The sequence below is a fragment of the Solanum dulcamara genome, chromosome 4, assembly GCF_947179165.1.
Source record: "Solanum dulcamara chromosome 4, daSolDulc1.2, whole genome shotgun sequence".
Taxonomy (NCBI): Eukaryota; Viridiplantae; Streptophyta; class Magnoliopsida; order Solanales; family Solanaceae; genus Solanum; species Solanum dulcamara.
The window spans coordinates 66,780,758-66,792,198 of NC_077240.1; positions in this window are offsets into that span (position 1 = coordinate 66,780,758).

Here is an 11,441-nt window from a genome sequence, read left to right on the forward strand (position 1 = left end):
AACAATAATACTCCCAACAACTATCTTTGTTGCTTGTCTTTCCGATAATGAATTATGTAGCAACAAACACGTGTGTTTGCTTTCAAAATATCTAATAGTGAACATTTGAGATTTATTCATGCTTGAAGCGCGTAAATTCCAACTACAGTTTTTTCCGAGGCATTGTATTGAATAACTGTTAAAAATATTTATTAATAGATAATCAATAGTATAAACTAACTTGAATTTGAGTCTTACCATGTTGAGCTTGATCTCAATGTCTTGAATTCGAAGTGTTTAAGAATAGAATGTATTTTTAGTACACTGGTAAGGACATATTTATTTTTATAAACTTGATCTTTCTCAAAAAAAGATTAATTGGGGTTAATAATGATGTCTGGTTGTATTTTTTCTTGCTCATCAACTTCCTCACATGATCCAAAACCAATTAACTCTAGTGCATCACCAATACCACTAAATACATTAGAAAAGTATGAATTGTGTGTAATCCTTATGTCTTTTGAAGTGTCTGAACATAGTGGAATTAAGGTGGAATCACTCTCCAAGTTGACCGATTCAGTTGTTGTGACACATAAAGGGTATTTTGACATATCTCTTTGTTCCTTTTTGGTTTCAATATACACTTTTACCCGTATATCGTTATGAATTTGAATTGGAGGAGACCTTTCATCAATCTTATATCTGATTTCAACTTTACTTGTTGATGTGCCTATTGACAATTGAGCAGCAATCATAGAAATGAGGCTAGAAAATATTTAATCGATATTTATCAACATACCATCTGCCAAGTAATTAATATACTTGTTCCTAGAATTCCATCAGCCATTGAAGTAAAGCAGTACAGCCAGATTAGCCATGTTTTCCTTCTGCATATTTTTTTGTCGAATTAGAAGAGAATTAGAGAATTAGACACGAATAATTAAACTTGAACAATAAATGTATTACATACATTAAATTTGAATTAGAAGAGAATTAGATATGAATAAAACCTGTACTAATGAAATCAGCCTTCAGTGATCTGTAGGCTACATAAATGAATTAAACTTGAACAACAAAGGTATTACACACATATTAAACTTGAATTAGAAGAGAATTAGACACGAATGAAACATGTAGCTAACAAAACCAACCTTCAGTGATCTGTAGGCCACAAAAATGAATTAAACTTGAAGAATAAACGTATTACATACACATTAAACTTGAATTAGAAGAGAATTAGACATGAATTAAATTTGTATCTAATGAAACCAACCTTCAGTGATCTGTAGGCCAAAAAAATGAATTAAACTTGAACAAAATATGTATTACACACACATTAAAAAAGTAAACAAGTAATTGTGATAAACGTAGAAACAAAAATAAACTTTCATATTGAATCACAACTAAATACAAATCGTGTATCGCTAATGAATTAGGTATGCAATCTAATTCAAACCTTCAAACAATTAAACATTCAACTATTCAAACCTTTAAGTAGTCACAGATCTCTACTCAGAAATCACAATTCTTCAACTGATTCAAATCTGTATTCACCTAAATCTTGTCATTCTTCTGCAATAACATATGCATCAATCATTATATAACACAAAATGTTCATTCACAAATACAAATAAATTGTAAACATAGGAGATCAAAGTTAAATAGATGAACATACAGTGAATTTGAGAAGAAGCCAAGAATTGCTGACAGAAGAATCGCCGATTTACAACAGTTTAAACAAGTAATCGCTGCAATCAAAGAAATAAAAATCAGTAATAAAAATGAAAAATTATGGAGAAAATTTCGCATGAATATTGTTGAATATCGTAGTATTCGTTTCTCATGTTTGCTTCTTCCTCTTTTTGGATATGGAGAATAAAAAGTTTTTTTCTGAGAAGTGAGATTCCACCGAATACACATCACTTAATTCCAAAATTGGAGTACAAATGTTGTAAAAAGTCGTAGTTGAGAAGCTATAAAGCTAAGTATTGCCCTAATTTTGGAGAAAATTATGGGTGAGAAGATTGGAGAGAATATTGGTGTAGCAAATTTGGAGAGAAATAGGGAAAGAAAAAATAGCGGATGAGAGTTTTAGAAGACTGTACTTAATTTAATTTAAATAATTTGTTATATATGGTTAAAATAATTATGTTGGTCTATGTGGTAAATATTTTTTGAATATTGTACATTTACGTGATTTACCCTATAAAAAATCATTCTACAAAGCTACGGGCTCAAAATTATGAATCCAAAATCATGAGATAATTAAATATTTGGGTAATTTAATATTTTTATGTATTTTAAGGTATTATTAAACTATACTAAAAATACTAAAATAACAAAAATTCAACAGACTATGCCAAAAACATTAATAATTAAAATTAACTAAAATTCTAAGTAAATTGATAAAAATTCTAACATTTCAGAAAATAAAAAATAATTACCGAAAAAATTCACAAAGTTGTAGAAAATGTATTTTGAACTATTTAAAGAATTAAAAACTTAAATCTATTAATTTTACAAAATTCAGGCCAAAATTGGGTGTCAACGGATGTCTCTTTCTTTGGATAGAATCGATGAAAGAGATCATGGATAAAGAAAATTGACAAATCCAATTTCAGTCGTATTCTTGATCTATAGATAAGGGCGTGGTTTGATTGAAAGCTCCATATTGTGTTGTGTCCTTGTTGACGTAGCCCGCACATGTGGTTAAATTGAGAATGCATCGTCTAAGTTGTTTTCGAAAAACTAAGACAAAACAGATTAGTATAAACAAAATTAAAGAAAAGGGTAGCATCTCTTACAATACTTTCTTTCTTCTTCTTTGCATGTTTTTGTGGACACATTGTTGTCTTGATGCTTCAAATTCATTTTTACTACAAAAGTCATGCATATCGACAACCTTAGTCTGATTATTGAAGCATGGTATGAGTCTGTTGAAAGGATGAATAATAACCTTCGGCTCCATTGAGAGGATATTTAGAAAAATAAATGCATGTCCATTGATAGGACGAATGACGATGATCATCTCTAGGATATTTTGGAAAAATAATTGTTGTCCATCGATAAAACGAATGAAGATCCATCGATAGGATGATTTTGCATGTCAATTGGTAGGACGAACGAAGATGATCCATTGGTAGGATAGTTCGGCAAAATATTTGTTTATTCATTGATAGGATGAATGAAGATCCACCAGAAGGATGATCTTGCTTGTCCATTTGTAGGACGAACGAAGATGATCCATCGGTAGTATATTTTGGCAAAATAACTATTTTTTCATCGATAGGACAAATGAAGATCCATCGGTAGGATGATATTGCATGTCCATTGGTAGGATGAATAAAGATGATCCATCGATAGGATATTTCGACAAAAAAATTATTTGTCCATTGATAGAACAAATGAAGATCCATCGGTAGGATGATGTTGCATGTCTATTAGTAGGACAAAAAAAGATGATCTATCGGTAGGATATTTTGGCAAAATAACTATTTGTCCATCGATAGGACAAATGAAGATCCATCGATCGGGTGATGTTGCATGTCCATTGGTATGACTAATGAAGATCAGTACAACAAAAAGGCTTATTAGGGACCAATATTCAATAACAATAAAAAATCTTATCCCTAAAAATACACTTGTTGGAATGAGATTTTTTTATGGTCCCTACTTTTCACTTTTTTGATTTTAATTGCTGACGAGAAAAATTTTGATCCCTAAAAACACCATATTCTGGTCCCTAATAATCTAATGTGCGCTAAAGCTACTTAATATAGCCTAAAAATAAATTTAAATAATAAAAAGTAATAATGCAAAACTCCTCTTTCTAAATTACCATTCATCTCTGAGAAAGTCCTAACCCTCATTGCTCACTAAACTCTCGAATTCATCATCAAGAGATTTACTCGTTGGTCATGGCCCTTTAGATTCTTCTCCCAGCCTTAGACCCACCGCATAAGAGTTATTCTGCTTCAGGTAATGAACTTTAAATTTTTACTGCTTCCTATTTCCTTCAGCGAATCTGTCTCAAGAGAAATTCGTGAATGCAGCTGCATTAGACAAGTCACTCAACTCTCCTTTGTGTACTTATTGTTATACCCCGTACTTTTGTACCTTGAAACGCATTCTTAAGCTTCTTAAGTTTCGTGAAAGGTTCGTAAGCTTCGTAGAAGTTACCATGTGAGTTGGATAATCTATAACGCTACCAAACAACTCTAAGGAAGGGAGAATGTGACATCCCATAGTAGGAAAGATTGGAAATATGGTTATAAGAATCCAGAAGGAGTTAGAGGTCAAATAATGAGTCATAGGACTCGACTTACTTACTTAAGCTACCAACTTGAAAATCTTACATTCTTAAGCTACTTGAGTCATACCAAGCTTACGTAGCAAGAATTACATAGGTTCATAAAATAAGATGAGATTACGAACCCACGAGGAGGAAATAAATTACCATGTGACAGCAGATGGAAGTGCCACATGGCAACAGCTGAAGCAAGGGGTGGAACCCCACCTGCCACATGGCAATCCATTGTTGGAGGAGGGGGTGCATTAGCCGAATAAGGGCTTGACATGTGTCACCACTTAGGGGCTGACACGTGTCACCCCCTAAGGTGGAATATATATATATATATGTTTTATGACTTTTAGCTTCATCCTTATCCTTTAGTTTCATCCTTATCAAAACAAATTCAAGGAAAAAGGAGAAGAGAAACTTTAAGCTAGAGAGGGAGAGAGCCATGGATTTGGGAGGAAAAAAAGTAAGTTCTCCAATTTTGTTCCATTATTTAATTATCTAGGGTATAACAAGAGTTTATTAAGGTGTTAGTAATGCAAATTTATGGTTTGTAGAAGCACTAAAAGGATAACAAACAACCACGAAGTTTCAGCCCTACTAAAAGATCTTCTGAGGTGAGTTTTGACATGTTTCGGGAAAGGTAAGGCTTTCCCTTTTAATCTGGAGTTTATGATGTTGTTATGAGGTATATTACGTATCTTAAATGAGGATGGAAGTGGAAAAATTGTATAAGGATGCTTGACGTTAGAAATAAACTAAATGGAAGTCGTTAGAGTGAAATCGAAGTCGAGTAGTGTATTGTGATTGTTGTGATGCGGTTGTAGCTGGGTTGGTTGTGTGTTGCAGGGATGGGAAGTGTGATAAAAAAGTTGTGGGTGCTTCTGGTTGCAGCCACATGACCCTCCATTTCATATGGTTAAAGGTTTTATGAAACAAAGATTAAAAACTCTATTTTGGTATCGTAGTTTTGAGCGAGTTGGTTGGAGTTTGTATTATGTAATGTTGAAATGATTTACTTGTATATATGCTTCTGGTTGTTATTTTTGGTTGGCTGTAGTAATTAATGATGTAATTGGAAGTTTGGATAGGGCAAGTTATAGGGGAGATGCTGCCCGATTTCCGGTAACTTCTTAACTAGTAATAAACTAGTCGAGGGAAATGGATAACAAAATAATTCCTATGGATACTTGGTTGTAGATTTGGAAGATATAAAGTGGAAGGTTATTAATATTAGTATTTCTTTCATGTTAAATAGGCTCAAAATATGACAAGGTGAACGTGATGAAGGGTAATCCATAAGAGGTATGTGAAGCTACTTTCTCTCTCTTGTCATGTCTTTGGCATAATTATGTAAAGCTACCCTTCTTTTCTCCTGATATGTCTTTGACATAAGTTATGATGTTATGATAAGATGTTTATGGTACCGAGTCCCTTGATGGTCTAGGTATGGTATATGTGTATAAGGATCGGGCTGAACGTTCCTCGGCATATGTTACTATCTAAGGATCGGGTCGTACATTCCTTGGCACATATGTATATGACGACTACATGAAGAAAAGTAGAGAGTATGTAAAGCTTTCCCTTATTTCTTTTGGCATGTATTAGAATTAATTCATGATTAATATGAGCTTTGGGGGTAATTCCATTCATAAGTCTCGAGGGTGATTCATGATTCCTGTTCTTAGAGATTCTCCGGTAGTTAATGTCCTTGACTTTTATAAGTTATTTTGTATCATCTTGATTCATGCCTATGATTTCTAAGGTTTTTTTGATATGATCAATAGTGATATTTGATGGATGATTGATATGACTATCGCCCTAAATTCCAAATGATAATTCGTCTTTACTACTTCATTATGTCTTTGACAATGTTTTAAATTGCATTTAGTTTCTCACTACTCCACTCATGGATGCCTCAATGCTTCTTCCACTGCGCCTGCGCCAGGATATGTTATCAAGCGTACTTCTCTGCATTATTCGCCATGCCCTGACATGAGGGGGAAGGTACGACATGTACATGGGTTGTGGTGTATATTGTGCCATGTACACATATGCTGATATCTGGTGATATGATATGATATAGTCATTTGATATGATATGATCTATTATGGAGATGTTCCCTACTCTGGAGTATGTTGTTCTATAGCGCTAGTGATGGAAGGGCAACCATATTTTGTTCACCGAGTCCCCTAATGGGGCCGGATATGACTTATATTTTTCTGCATGCATTATCTATGTTTGTGATAAGCATTTTGATATTCTGGATATTTCACTCATTTTCTGCACATTTTGTTCTAGTTATGACTTTATTTTTATAGTTCATGGCTTACATATTCAATATATTTTCCGTACTGATCCCATTTCCTCGGGGGCTGCATTACATGCCCGTAGGTACAGATACTATATTTGCCGATCCATTTGCCTAGGACATCCACTCTACTGTTTGACAGTGCTCCTTTATCTGGAGCCCCTATTTTGGTACTAAATATTTTGTTGCATATTTGTACATATTGGTCAGGGGTACGATGGCGCCCTATCCCATCATATGATTAGGCTACCATTTTGTAGAGGTCTGTAGATTTATGTTGTGGGTTCTGTATATGTTCTGTGATTTTGTATTCCGTTACGGCCTTGTCGGCTTTTGTGTGCTATCTAGCGACCTCATTTGATTTTTATATCTGTTTATTCTGCTAATATGCTAATTTGGGCTAAGGGTATGTATGGGTGTCCAACTCGGGCATGAGTCGCGGCCTACGGGATTGGGTCGTGACACTTATTTTCAAAATTAAAATTTTCTGTGGTTCGCTTCCTTATCACCATACGTATGAAGTGGTTTGTTTTCAATTAGTACTATTTTGTTTCTTGCTTTTATTTTACTTTTTTGTCATCTATTCAAAAATTGATACATGACTTCTCTTGTGATAGTTTGGTTGATTTTCCTTCTCCATTATTTTAGTTCTATTTATTTCAATTTGGGGTTAAAAGGTGATAAGGAGAAATGAGTTGAAGTACAAATGAAGTGTTTAGTGAAAGTCCTTAGAAAGTTTTTCCTCGATTGATGAGAGAAACTAAATGTGTTTATGGATAAACATCTAATAGTATCATCTACTTCTCTCTTTGGTCTTGAATGCAATTATACCCTATGATTGTTGAAGCATTTTTTATTTGCAAACCTTAGATCCTTGACAAAATTATCTTCGTTGCTTTATAATTTTTAATTCAAAATTTCTGATGTAAATAATAGCACTAATTTGACTATTTGTTATATGAAACAGGATATCAATAATAAGCAAGGTTAGGTGAATGTATAAATAATTCCTCATTTATATCTCTTGTGAAGTCCTTGTTTTGTCCAAAACAAGCAAGTACAAAGTACTAACATAGTAAAAAGCTTTTTCTCTCTACTTCTCTAAAATTTTATGTTTTCTTTATCACTAATTTTCTCAATTTAGGAGAAGTTAACTATTGTATAAGTAGGCAAAACAAAAGTTTCCATAATTAAACTTATAGAATTTTCATTCAATGGGCTCTTGATAGAATGCTAGCCAAGTATTGAAATCTAGTTCCTCTTCTAATTCAATTGATTTTCTTGATTAGCATGAAAATTAATCTGTGGATGCAGCTTCCTTATACATGACACCATTTGTTTCTTGTGTTTGCCTTTACCCCTTACATGAAAGGCATTGCAGAATTTATATCAAAACTTGAGTAATTAAGCCTGAAGTTTCTAGTAATCTGCACTATCTTTCTTTTCAAAAAATGCAGCCCCTACCATTAATCGTCTATGGAGATCTGGGATTCATAATCCAGTTTATACAAAACCCCCCAAGGATACTAGCCTAAGATAGGTACAAGAGCTTCTAAGAGTAGTAACATAATGAATGAAGAATAACACAGCTCCCACATAAGGAAGGAAAAATAGAAGCTGTTGGAGGATCGCCTTCGTCTTCACCTAAAAGACATAATTGATCCTTCAACCAGACTATGTCAAGTGGCATAGCAAGAATAGTATCAATAAAAATAACATGTACTGATTGCCATCATCGATCAATCTAATACCCACCGCATAATATATGAACAAAAAAATAAGAGAGATCATAATAATTAAAATTTATAAGTTTGTCCACCCAACCAAATAAGTAAACTCCTTACTTTCACTCTTATAGTCTTCACCACTCTACTGACCAGAGTTTCACTACCACTCTAATTGCTAACCTGAGACCTGTGGGTTATAGGCCCACCATACTACTGCTCACTTCACTCTAATAGTTACCACCCAACAACCTTATCCACTCAAAGGTTCCACCCAACTACCACTTGTCTTGACCCAGTTGTCCTACAAGATAGGGACTTAGCCATTCCATAACCACACCTCATAACTAACCCCGATTTATGGGTAACACCTACTACTATAATAATTACTCATGGAAACTTCAATGAGAATAACTCCCTGGTCAACCAGAAACCTCCACCTCTAAACCTATAAATATAGAATAACTCCTATATCACATATGTCACATCGATTTCTAACAAGGTCCGCCATTTATCCAGAAATAAGTCTATACAGGCTCACAGTTCTTTATAACTAACATTCCTCAACTCAAGGGTTACTTTATAAGTCCTTTTTCCCTAGCTCATTTATGACTAAACTCACTATTACACAAAATTAAAAATAACATCTGGTCCTCTCATGGGATAATCCACACACATATACTTGGCCCTCTCAGGGGACCCAATCCATCCATATATGTGTTAGAACATGACACCAGATCCAAGAAAGTGTCGGATAGTGACACCCGATCTAAATACACGTCAGAATGTGAAACCCCATTAAATTATGTGTCGGAACATGACACCCGATCCAATTATGCAAATTACTAACAACTATCGACAACAAACCATATTATATCACAAGAATGGGTTTATTACAAAACAATCCAGCAAGAGATCATTTTGCATAAAATCTAGCATGTTTCCCAATTCATATACACATATGCATACCACGAAACAATTTAACAAGTAAATGAGATACATACAGGAAACAAAACCATCACCTACTCTAAAATACCCTAAGGTTTATCCCCAATATCGACGTATTTTATATCATTGTACATACTACCATGTCCATTACAACTTTGCTCATCTGTATGCAATAATATCATAATCAATAACTCCCCCAATTATTACACCACACTCTTACCCAGTTCACTTCAAACTAAACAACTAAGACAACCAAATTTTTACCTGTGACCCGTGACCCATAACTTAGTTATATGATTTCTCATTAAATTCCCTTCTATACTACACAATGGGTATAGAATTAACTACTTAGATAAGAGAAACCTAGACTAATTAGGCGCTAAGAAATTGTGGATAGATAATGCTGCTAAAATCTAAATGTCCTATAGGCAAGAAAGGACTGAATTCCATAGGTTGAAATCCTTCTAGTGTTGAGATTCCTTCCCCACTTTTTCCCAAGTCAGGAGCAGCCTTTTGAAGGGCTTTTATAGTAACCCTCACCTATAACCTATCCTTGGAAGATGTGAGGGAAATAAAAAAAATATGACTTAAGTTATGTTCCATATTCTCCAGCTCTAACGACTACATTCTCGATCTAGCGGCGCTGCTAAGGCAAGACAATCCCGCTCTAGCAGGATAGTGGGACCTTGAGTAAATTTTCTTGTGATTTCTTCTAATCTTAATTAAAGACAATTTAGGTCATTACAATAAGTACTAATTTACCCTTCATTCTTCCTCGAATGATACATGAGAAAAGATATGAACTGGTTAGGGCATGCTTGAAAGAACGACTATGCCCATGATCTAGGGGAAAATTAGCGTAATCTGAACTACGATGTGAATGAAATTACCTTGAATACACACCGACAAGGATTATTTAAAGATAAATTGATCCACTTTCAGACCACACTATCCCATCCCATCCCGCTCTGGTGAGATTCTTTCTGTTGGAGTGGGGATCTTGCCGCTCTAGCGGGATGTCGCGACTAGTAAAGCTAGGGAGAATAATGGTTTCTCCATATTATTCATATTCCCTAACTCAAACTCTCCCAAAACTCTCTGAAATACTTCACTCTGATTTTCTACTCTACGGTAAGAATCTTGTCCATGACTTTTGATTAATGCTACTATTTACATTCTAATGATAACATGCTAATAATCAGTAGATTCAAAGGCCCGTAGGGTAGTTTACAATGCTTTTAGAAACACACTACTTTCATTGGTTGATTAACGTAGCATGGACCCTTTCCTTACGTCCAAAATGTCTTCATGAAGTCTTGGGCGTAAGGTTAACAATGGATTTCAACCAAATCAGTCTAGAACATAGGGTAGAAGTTGAAGGGTTTTAATTGGCCCAAACCTTGTTATGCCAACTATTTGGAGTTTTTGAACCAAATTCTTTTTATAAATAAGGGTGTTAGGACACTTAGGAGTACTGATCTGCAAAAACAATTAAAGAAATAAGTGATTCGGGGGTGGGCAGGTGCCATAAATGTGCCTGGTGTTCTTGTCTGATGAACCCTACTTTAGAGGCCTTCATGTCGCTCTGGCGGGGCTTCTCTAGTGGGATCCTTCCACTCTAGCGGGATATCGCCAGGCAATGGCCTCACCTTTGAGTCTTTTTCCTCCCCCTCTTCCCCCTAACCTCAACTTTTACACTTTTACTATGGAGTTCTAACTAAAATTTCATGAAACATGCTGGTATAGAACTATGGTTCACAATGACGATGCCAACCTCCCCTTTATCCAATTCCCTGATGCCACCACCTGGGAGAGGCATCACGATTATCAAATTAACAAGTTTCTACCCGAGAGAGGGTTCTACATGGTTGGAGTGGCCGATAAAATACCTACCTTCCATGCTAGGCTGGAGGAGTTCAGGTGGGGCCCCTTTACTGAATCCCCTCTCTCTACACGCATTTGTTGAGTGAGAAAGTTCTACGCCATCCTCCCCACAGTATATTGGGACAATCCCCACCCCACCATCTATATTCGAGGAGTGGTCATCCCACTGAGTTTCCACTACATTAATGTTGTACTAGAGGTTCTTGATGCCTCTAATGCTAACTACGAGGCCAAATTAAGGGAGATGGATCTGGAGTGGCTAAGGACACTCTAGTGGCCTAGAGCATCGGAACATGGT